The following is an 11,874-nucleotide window of genomic DNA, read 5'->3' as shown; positions in this document are numbered from 1 at the left end:
ATGTTAACGATGACAATAACAATAATACCCCAAACTAAAACTGTTAAGCTTAACTCTTATAATACACTAAGGATATATTATTATCAATGCTTACAGCTTATACAAGTATTTTCATAGATTTTAATCAGTTTAAAAATATATTACATAGTTAAATAGTGTAACTTTGAGTCTATGTCGATAGTCTAGATAGTCTTGTGAAATATCTCTGTTAAAAAAGGGTGTTCACTAACAGAGGGTGAACCTCGTCTCTATGTACTTCCTTTTTTTTCTTCAAAGTACACAAGTATATACCCAAAAGGAAAAAGAATCAATAGAAGAAGCAAAAGAATAAATTCATTTCCTGATGCAAATAATATTCTCTTTAATATATATATATAATAAATTAAATATTTTAACAACTCTTTTGCACTTGAAACCAATCGCATTGCAAAAAGGAAAAAAAGAAAGAAAAAATTAACTTTTTGCATAATAAAAACAATAATAATAAGAATGAAAAAAAAAGTCTACCTAATGTCTACATGTAATTATATTATACTCAAATGAATGTTTGTTGGTCCTACTACGATGCTTTCCCGAACTAATTTATGAGTGTACTTTTTTATGTCTCCCATGGTTGTGTAGTTTGCTTATCAAATATTGTTATGGTACATAATATAATACAGTTCGGAAGGAGAGAGGAAAAAATAAGAGAAGAAAAAAAGGAGGAAGGGGAGGGGAAAAAAGAAGAAGAGAAGTAAAAAAAAACAGTTGCTGTCAAGTTCCCTGATTTATATTTGAATAAATCTATTTTCTTTGATGAACCAATGCTCCTTTTGGTATAGTCTTTCGTCGTGAATAAAGGAATCATTTTCCTTTTCTTAGTGACTGATTCAATATAAACCATAAATGCAAATAATAGGTGCATTCCCAGGTTTTTTCTCCTTATTGTGTGTGTGTGCATTAATATGAATATGACGTAATCAAACGCATTATTTTGTGTTTTTCAAAAAATAAATAGTAGTTGCATTATTTCTAGACATCGTTGCAGACAGTTATAGTTTTTTGCATCATTTATAAATATAACTTTCAATGCACAAAAAATAAAAATCACTTAAAAAATATATATAACTTAGTTCCTATATATATATATATTAAAATACGCAAGCATAAAAAACAAAAAATACTACAACTAAATGCATTGAATGAACCGTCTGAATTTGTGCTAGAAAAAAATAAATGCATAATGAACGACCATAAATTACAACTACTAAAAAAAATAGTAATAATGTTTCTAATGAAAGTAAAATTTCCCGTTCTACCAACAACTATGAAGAATAAACTGCAATCCAAACATGAAATGTCAGTTATTGTACTGCACAGAAGCAAGCAATGAAATACTATCAAATAGAATCCCAAAAAAAAGGCTCAATGTACAGAGAATATCTTACTCTTTTTTTCTCTTCTTCTTCTTTTTTGTAACATAATGGTGATACTGATATACTGACTCATAAGAATTGTATTAGAAACGGAAACGTTATAAAAATATTAGCCGACTGAAGATGCAACTCTTTCTCTTCAGTTTTTCAACAAATAAGTAAATAGAAAGAAAGAGTGGAAACTGTCTCAATAGAAAAGGGGTGAGGAGGCAATTTCCATTCATTATTACACTACTGAGTAAATAATATATACATGTTTATATAATAAATCTAAAGCCTTCTAGCAAGCTCCACCTATGCTAGGCTATCCCTCCTCCCCTTATATGTCGCCGTAAATACACCATAATTAAAGTAACTGTTAGATGAAAGAAATTTTTTTTTATAAATAATCTTTTATTTTTGACCAAATGTGTTATCAGAGTTAATGGATAAAAGCCTTACGTGTGGCAATTGTTGACTGGCGCATAGTGCCAGTATAAATAGAATTTATATTTTTCTTTAATTTTTGTAGAACATTTATGACTTCTTTTTTTTTTTTTTTTTTTTTTGTATTTTTAGACAAGAAAGTATCAAAAAGTATTAAAATAATAATATGTATTTTAAAACAGGGACTGATAAATTAAATCTATTATGTTCGTTTGAATACTACATCATTATAAATGTCATAAATAAATCAATTTATAATACATCAATGTTGTAATTGCGTAGCACATTCGATAGATTGATTTGTCTTTAATTGGGTTTTTATGGGTTTAATAATAATCATGATTTTTATTCTGATAACTAGGAGGAGATTATTATGTAATACTAATCGGTGAACGACCTTGGCTATTTCGAATGCTGTTACTATTTTTATGTATGTCTGTCTCTATTTAAATATGTACCGCAGTAATATTAATAAATAAATAAAATTTTGCGGTGATGTAGAATTTCGTGCTGTTTTTTTTTCTTATTTTTGCCTTCCTTCTCTGAGTTAGTTAGTTATTCTACAATATCATGTATTATATTTTAATATTTTTTGGAAGATATTTCAGACGAAGAGGAGGGCAATGATTTCTTTATGTGAAGACATACACAATTTGTTTATATATGTATGTATAATAATGTGTAGTATCTATGAGTACATGAATGTTTGTATATATTTAAGTGATTTTTTGCTGAAAGAAATTGTTTATATGTATATTGTGTATCTATAAGATATGTAATGTGTATCCCGAGTTTTTGTGTGGAATATTTGAAGAAGAAGAAGCAAATTTCGACCTTTGAAAACTTATATATAAATATATTATCTCGCAAATTGTTTCCTCTCAGTAGTTATAAAGTAGTGTTATTATTCATAATAAGTAATTTATATTTGTAAAAAACAATGAATCAGGGTTTTCCGTTATTTTTCTATAATTATGGTACGTTGACCTGCCATGTATGTAGATATGAGTACATTTGTAGCACTTAATCATGAGCTTATAGTACTTTTAATCTCTGTAACATCCTTTTTATATCTTGTGTTCGTTATATTTTTCTTCTACCTTCTATTTAAATTCTTTATTTAACAAATAATTTATGTATCCAACTTTAATGGGATGCTACTATATTTGTTTCGGAGACATTCAGAGTTTTCTGGAATTAATTATTGAGGTTTCAAAGAAAGTTTTGTAGGCGTTTTTATTATTTATCCCCTCCAATTATGGGAAAAAGGGAGATGGATCTCTTATTCTGTATCAAAAAATGTTTTAAAAGTGTTTATTAATTTAGAAATAATCTATTCTAATCTGCAATTTAAAAAATTAAATATTATTAAATACAACTACTATTTTAGACTATGTGTTCATAGGAATAAAATTTAGTTGTAAAAAAGAATTCAATTTTTCACTGATGCTCATGTTAAGTGTCATATGTAGAGTTGGATCGGTCTAAAAAAAAAACTAAAACAACTGCAGTCCAGCCCTTCAAAAATATGTCAGTCATAAAATCGGTTCTTATCGATTTTTTATGGTAACTAACGACATAGTTAATAATTACGTCATACCAGCTGTTCAACAAAACCTCTTTCAAAGAGACAATATACCTGACGTTTAATGCAAGAAGTATGTGGCTAAAACTTACTATTATATTTATTTTATACTCTTCAATCCTAGCTAGGAGTGAAGTAAATATAAAGATAGATTGCACCCTAGGACTAAAAGAGCCCTTAGTACTGTTGAATGGTAAAAAAGATTGGACCAACTTTTAGGAAGATCTGATTAGGAAATAAATCCTAGGGTCGATCCAACCCCAGTTATAAGAGTTAGGCAAATACAAATTTATATTGAAATTTTGTTACATAGTAATGTTATAAATTTTGAAAAGAAGTAATGGAGATATAAAAATCATTATAGGTCTAGTAAAAAGAAATCAATTTTTGTCAATAGATTGCTTAAGTAATGTGTATCCCATGTTGTATGAGTAAAATTGGATTACAGTAGATTGTTTTAGAAAGATACGATTTTGTACTTAAATAAAAGTAATATGACAGTTTGGGGATGGCTGTACACATTATTGTTGAAGCGTGCGTCAAAGATTGACAAGAACCATAAGAAAATACTCCATATTTTACCGTTTTTCTTCGATAAATATGAATAGTGTTTATGGTTCTGATACTGTAACAACCAATCACTTTTGATTTTGTCGATTCCATTTCGATAATTTTGATTTCAATGATGCACCACGCTCTGGAAGGCCAATTTTCGAAAATCTAAATGAATTAATGGATATCGGCCTTACCCAGAGTCATGTAAGCACAGTTTTAATCTCCAACAAGATATTCATTAATGGAAAAATTTAAAAAGAAAAAATAAATAAAATTAATATATTTCTTTATACTACACCTTCAATAAACTAATTAATAAAACCAATTAATTATTGTTCAATAGTTGAATCCTTTTTATAGGATAATTTAGTCAAAAATTTGATATTTCTTTCTTTCTATTTTTTCTTTTTTTTGGCAATATACTTTTTTAACAGAAATATTTACCGAAGTGAGATACAACCCAGTTAAACCATCAATTTTTTTTTTTTTTAACATACATGATGTACAAAGTCTAAGTCATTGGACTATGAAACAAACAAAATACACTTTAAGTACATATAATATTACCACAACTGCAATCAAATTAAAAACAGCTGATATTTTTTCTTAGAAAATGCAGTTAGGAAATGATTCCTATTAAAGCATATCTCAATAAGAAAGTACAATACATTTAATAATTGCATGCATTAGCCAGGGGTAATCTGTATTAACAATAAAGCCTCTGGAAGTGATGATCATTAGATGAATTAAGTTTACTTTTTTTTCTTGTGCAAAATGTCTTCGTGTACGAATATATGTTATGCAATGTATATTTTTCACTGAAGTATTGTATTCACTTCAATTTTTAGGAGTAAAAAAACCCAAGGAATTTGATAAACAATTGTAAAAATACCCAAATCCAATAATATGTAGAAGAGCAATCCTTCTATTTCTGAGTTGTTCAGATATGCATTTTCTCTTATTTTATTTATTGTTAAATTAAAAAAAAACTTCGTTTGCCAGAGATCTAAATATACATATGTATATTAATATAACAAAATAAAAAAGAATTCAGATAAGATAGTATGCAGACAAAATGTGATTACAGAAGTGAATTTCAGCTTCATTATTTATTCTAGTGATTCCCAATCAAAGTTTCACATAAGGTTAGGCCCCTGTGGTATACCAATTTGGGCTCCACAAGATTATCAAAGATACCCAAAAAAAGTCCTAAAAACCAAATATTTGGCCAATTACTTATTTTACGCTAGGAGCTCCATAGTTATGAAGAGGTTAGAAATCTTTGTTTCTTTAAGTTCTTTTAATAAATCAGATGGAGCTGCACTGGTTAAGTATAAGTAAACATTATGTTATTACACTTATTCAATCTGACCTAGCAATCTTCTTTAAAGTATATATATATATATATATAAACTACGCACATTGAGTAAAAAGAGAATTATTTCTCCGGATTGCGTTGTACGTTGTGCTACGTTGTTCCATCGGAATCATTTATATAATAATATAGAGTTGTAATCTCTATGTACTGCTGGTATGTTAAAAAAGAAACTGAAAATCAACAGGATAACCTGGATAATATGAAGAATGTTGAGAAGAGAGCATCTTAACTTTCATGACGTTTTAGATTAGCTATTAAAAACTATTTGATGAAGTAAATAAACCTTTATCCACCTTTGTATATGTAAAGCAAAAGCATAGGCAGTATATACTTTAATGTCAATCCTTACTTTTACTCTGCGTTCAAAGTGTTGTTCTTCTGTATTTATGATGCACTTGCAGTTACTTTGTAATTTGTAAATATTGATAACTATGATTGTATAAAGTACGTGGAGACACGTTTTGAATAGCCACTTTACCAAAAAAAAATATACTTGATGGCGATTCATACTGCAACAATATGTAATTCTTCAATTTCCTCTAATTTTGAAAGACAAAATGTTCCATTATTCGCCACAAATTGCAGTAATTAAGCTGCCGTTAATTAATAATTGATTCATTTCATTATGAAGATACTTCAACATTTCGTTTGTAACGCTATTAGAACTGTTGAATTAAAAATCATGACAACCGCCCAATAAATAAATAAATTAGAAAGATAAAAATACTAAAAGAAGAAAGGTAGTTTCTCTTCCACAAAGAGACATTTGACACAAAGGGTATTTGGCAAAAATGTTCTAGAAATATAAAATTTGACCTTCTCATGTGCTTTACTTTTTTATATTTGGCGATCTGAAGATTCTTATTTCATTTTTCAAAACTGTTATCATTATTCTTTAATTCTTGAAGATAGAATATCTAAAGATAAAGTAGTAAATTGGATGAATGTTTGTTGAGTTATAACTGTAAGTCACCGTTGAACTCAGAGTAGAATAAATCAATGATCAACCTCGGATTAATTATTGTTTAACTGTCCTTGCCAGATATCGTCTGGGATTTTTGTGTCCTTACTCGCAGTTAATCTAATAAAATTGTTCGGAAAGCTAAGCTGCTCTTTTCCAAAAAAGAATCCTTCAAACTGTCATTTTTTGGTTTCTTTTATTTTTGTATACTTTCAAATCATATTTCATACAACTCTAATTATAAGAGTATTGGAGAATAAATAAAAAACTCACGTCTATAAAAAACTTAGAGTAAAAAATTCTAGATATATGATAGCAAAATGTCAATAAGTAGTAATGTACTTCTTATTAAAAAAAAATTCTTAAATCAGTATCAAGTGAGTTTCAAGCTTCATGATCTTGTCATTTGCTTGTTTAATAACGATAAAAGTATAACTTTAGTCATATAAAACAAATCAGTATTATTCGTTATTTAAACATACAACAGTACAACGTACAAGGTCTTATTTAATATATACGCACATACAAAAAAATAGTGTTGACATTAAAAGAGTCAAATTTATTTAAAAATTGACACTCTGAAGATCGTTACTTTAAGAAATATGTACTATATATATATACAATACACATTATAGATCCATCAACTTAGAAATACAGTCAATCTTCTAATAAGAGTCAGCAAGAGAAACTGAAAAAGTGACCTCTTAAGCCTGGTTTGGGGTTGCGAAGAAATTCCAAAGTTGAAAACAGTAGATAAAGGAAAACGAAAAAGGATCAAATTGACTTAAAGGCAGTAAGGGGACAGCATTCATTTTGAGATAGAAAAGGAGAGAAAGATAGAAATGTTGAGAAAAAATTCAATTATATCCATGCATACATCGTCTTTTTTTTTCACTCAACAGTATATGTAAGTTTAAAAAAGTGAGCATTAAAGTTATTTGCATTTATGAACTTAGATGAAAATACATATAAATTTAGGTACCACATTTTTCTCGAATCCAATAATGTGTTTTTTACTCCCTGAGCTAAAAACTATATCTCTCCCCTGCATGTTTCAACATTTGTTTAATAGCATTATATCAATAAATAAACATATGTATTCTTTATTTTAGCTTAGAACACGCACAGAGCATATTGCATAAAAACTACAAAGCTGTTCTTTCTGCTTGTTTGCATACAAATAGGTGTGACAAAGTCATATTTTTAAGGGGGCCATTCAAATTTTGACCGAATATTTGTGACTAGTATTTTTTATAAAAGATGTTTTTAAGAAAGATACTCCTTCATGACCTATTTAAAAAACATGAAAATAAAAGTCATTTCTTGGATGCTGTTTTTCTTCAAAATATATTTTTCAGACTGGTCTTTTTACCTCCACCAACAAAGTCGAACAAAGGTTTCATTTTTGCCGCTGTTAGCTTTTAGTCACTAGGATTACGGCAAAGTTTACAAATCAAGGTCAAAGTAACATAAAACGTAAAAAATTTATACTCATCCATAACTTTGGGATGAATTGATAAAAATAACCAAACTTTATTTTAAGGAAGGGGGGTCTTCTACTCTAACGAGTACTTATTCTAGATTAATAATGTTTTTAGTATTACTTATGAAATGACACTTTTTTTAGAAAACATTATTTTTAAGGCTTTTCAATGCCTTTGTTAATTAATTATAGACCATTCTTCATCTCCGAATAGGCCATGAATGTACAATCCATGTATACATGGATTAATATTGTCTTTTGTTACTTCTCAAGGGGAATTTGAAAATACCAGTTTAAAAAAAGTTATAAATGTGAATAGTTCTTCTGATCGAAGTTTTGTGAAAAAAATACATAATGCATTGTTTATAGTAGGATGAAATATAAAGAATAACTAAATAAAAGAGGTAATGACCACAAAGCCTCTTTATATATATATATCTTTATATATATATATTACTTTGCAAATTATTCATGGTTTAATTAAATTTTTGCTTGTTTTTTATGTTAAACTTAAGACTATAGTTTAAACAAAATCTATGTATTTTATCAGAAAAATACAACTCTATTTGATTCAAGGTCAATGTTAATATAATGTTCGTAGTGGCTCAGTATTGCAATCTGAAATAATAATAATCAAATATTTTCATTCAGAAATAGAGTAGAAAAAATGTTGGAATGATGAAAAATACTCTCATTGTTCATCAATAAGCAGCGTGTAGAATGTACATTCATCTGGAATATCTTGTAAGGAAATATATTTTTCCAATTATAATATGGCCAAATCCGGATAAAAGAAACTGGTAATGAAAGGATTATTATAGCCGGATCTTTCTTGAATACGAGAAATATATATACTACAATTCTTGGACTAAATAAGTAATTTTGAAACTCTCACATAGAGACAACAAGTGTTTGATTAGATCCAGTTTTGGAGAGTAGTTAATTAAGGACTTTTATATCATCTTTCAGCAAAAGAATTTTTCAGGGTAGGGTCCTTGTGATATGTGTCCGTATTGATTGAAAAGCACTCTGAAATGAATTTAATATAAACATACAGAACAAAATATTAGTGCCGGTTTACAATTTGGGACAATCAAAAAGGAGAAATCCGCATGTGAACTCTTCATTCTTATTAATTCCTAAGAAGTGGATCCCAAAAAATGAAAGAAAAAATTGACTTTGGGCTGATTTTTCTTGTCTTGCTTCTTCTATGCGAAGAGTTTTATGGAGTAAAAGATCGGTGGTATCTGGGAGAACGCAGAATATAACAGTAATTTTTTTTATATCCGGATTTGACTAAATATGTAATTTTTGTTTGTTCGATATAAAAGAACCTCAAGAAAGTATTTACATTAGAATCATAAGGGAAAGTTAGGAAAGGTTAAAGTTGACTAGTTTTATTTATATGTGTACACTGCTGCATATCAAAAAAATTTAGGCTTACTTTGACTGATTATACGTACAATTGTATGCCACCTATATAGTTTTTATTTTATTTAATAGCTTACGATTATTTGAAACATAACATTCGAGACATATAAGTTATCTTCCTCTTTTTGAATATATATAAAGTATATTAAATAAGGAAGAGCTTTCCGATATTTTATACAAATAATAATGAAAAAATTCCTTAACAAACACATTGAAAAAAAAAAAAAAAAGAATAAAAACTGTTATACCTGTGAAACAGATCTGATAAACAACCTTACACGCAACAGACCAGAGGAGAGGATCTGACGCCAGTTCTCATTAATATTTCAGCATAAAAACTATAGTCTAAAACGGCTGAAGCACCTTCAACTGTCTGTTAACGAAATAATCGAGTACCGACGTCTATATTTTGAGTCCGGTTGAAGTATAAAAACCTAGGGTGTCCGCAGTGGGAGGCGCTGGAGGGAACCTCCTCCAAATTAAGGAATTTTGTTTTTTTACTAGAATTCAGGAGAATTATGCAGCAGAGCAAAGGATTTAATTTTTCTAATTTTTTTCCAAAAAAATTAAGTTTTTGTGAATATCTATGGATTTTTAAATTTTTTTTCTAAAAAAATTATTTTTTGAAATTTATTGTGAATAGCTGTGTACTTTTGAAACTTTTTTCCTAAAAATTAAATATTTGTAGTTTCATTTTTGAAATTGTTTTCCTAAAACTTTAATTTTTGAATTTTTTTTTCCAAAATATTGAATATTCTTTGAAAAGCTATGGATTTATGAAAAGAAATTGGAAAAAAATTGATATTTGAAATTTTTTCCCAAAAATTGATTTCAAAACCAAGCCCTTCCCAAAAAACGTATATTTATATCCAGAAAAGGGCTGAAAAAAGTGGGTGCTCGAGCCTTCTGCCCTTCATGACCTCTGTTAGAAGGTAGTGTGGGACCATTGTATATGAAAACAATAGCAAGCGGGGCTTAACCGTCTTACTGATGGCCCGAGTAGCCAAGGATAATTTGTTGGGTAGGAAATCCATCGATTTAGAGGGGTACCAAAAAGTATTTTTCATGACCACCTTGAAAATCAGGCTCTTTGAGCACTTCACAATGTTCATAATACTCTCCACCTCAACTTTAGCATCCAGGAGATCTGAGATGCGCTACCTTTTGGCTTCTTGTTCACTCATGATGACGAGATGACGAAATATGTATTACATTTTGTTTATTAATTGAACTAGAATGTCAAAAAATAATGAATAAAACTTCCTTTTATTAATGAGAAAATTAGCATTAATTAAGTGTCCACATTTTGCTGCCCAACCTTGTATGTATATTAGACAGTACCGAAACGACAAAAGTTGGGAATTAGGTATAGCTGGATATATATATATATTTATATATATTTGCCTAAACAAGAAAATAACCATCAAAATTTAAAAAAAAGGTCTTTTATGGACGTGTTTTGATTTAAAAATCTATAAAATGTCAAAAAATAAAAATTTAAGGAAATTTTGGTGTTGTTTCTTTATAATAATTGATTTGAATCCAGTTACAGGATTTTTATTTTTTTATTATATATAAAACAGCATATATTTTGCAACAATCTTTCTCTAACTTGCCTCATGGTATGAGTATTTGATTTCCACTTCTGGCTTGGAAGAATATAGACAATTCAGAATATCAAAAATATGAGACAAAAGAGATGGAAGTGATTTGTGCGATATCAATGTACAATCATACAGTTCACCTAACCTCAATCGGAATGATACTTCCATTATTAATATTAAGGATTGGAAATCAACACTGAACCTTTTATCATGATAATCAACCGATTTGTTTAATCGAAAAAATATATATATATATGCATAATGAATGAAAAATATCAAACTTATAGCATATAAAAGTAAAAATGTTTAAAAGAAATTAAGGAAAAATAAATAAAAGGTCACATTTTTAAAAGCTTAATTGACAGTTTTTATAGTCCAAAATTATAAATTGGTAAATAAGGGTGTCTTATTTGGCATAAATGAAGAACGAAAGTATATTTATTAATAATATATTTCACATTTGGTATCAAAAAATGAGATATGAATAATAAAAATGAAGAAAAAATCAAAACACACGCTAGTAATAAACAGTACCAAAAGAGGATATTGATTTATTGGTATCATGTTTGGAAATCATATACTCATACCATGAGGCAAGTTACAGAAAGATTGTAGCAATATTGTTGCAAAGCATATGCTTTATCTATAATAGTTTGAAAGAACCAACACCATTTTTTTTTTTTTTTTGACATTTTACAGATTTTCAAATAAAAAGGCGTCTATGATGGACCATTTTTTGGAATGTTTCATATGGTTATTTTCTTGGTTAAATGAATAAAATCCAAAATAAAATGTATCCACATGTACCAAATTCCCAATTTTTGTCAGTACGGTACACTCTAATGTATATACAATCCTGCAGACGCCCTTGAATGTACATAACTTTCTTGATGACTGCATCTACTTTTAGATTAACCCGAGTTAACAGTGGCATGGCTTCCACTATAAAGTTCTTGACTATCCTCTCCCTCCCCCTTTCTACACCTACAAATAATTCAAAATGGAAACCCGGTAATAAAATTAGAATCATAGAAAT

This window comes from Lepeophtheirus salmonis, chromosome 2 (assembly GCF_016086655.4).
Source record: "Lepeophtheirus salmonis chromosome 2, UVic_Lsal_1.4, whole genome shotgun sequence".
In the NCBI taxonomy this organism is placed as follows: domain Eukaryota; kingdom Metazoa; phylum Arthropoda; class Copepoda; order Siphonostomatoida; family Caligidae; genus Lepeophtheirus; species Lepeophtheirus salmonis.
Note: the sequence above shows the minus strand (reverse complement) of the source record.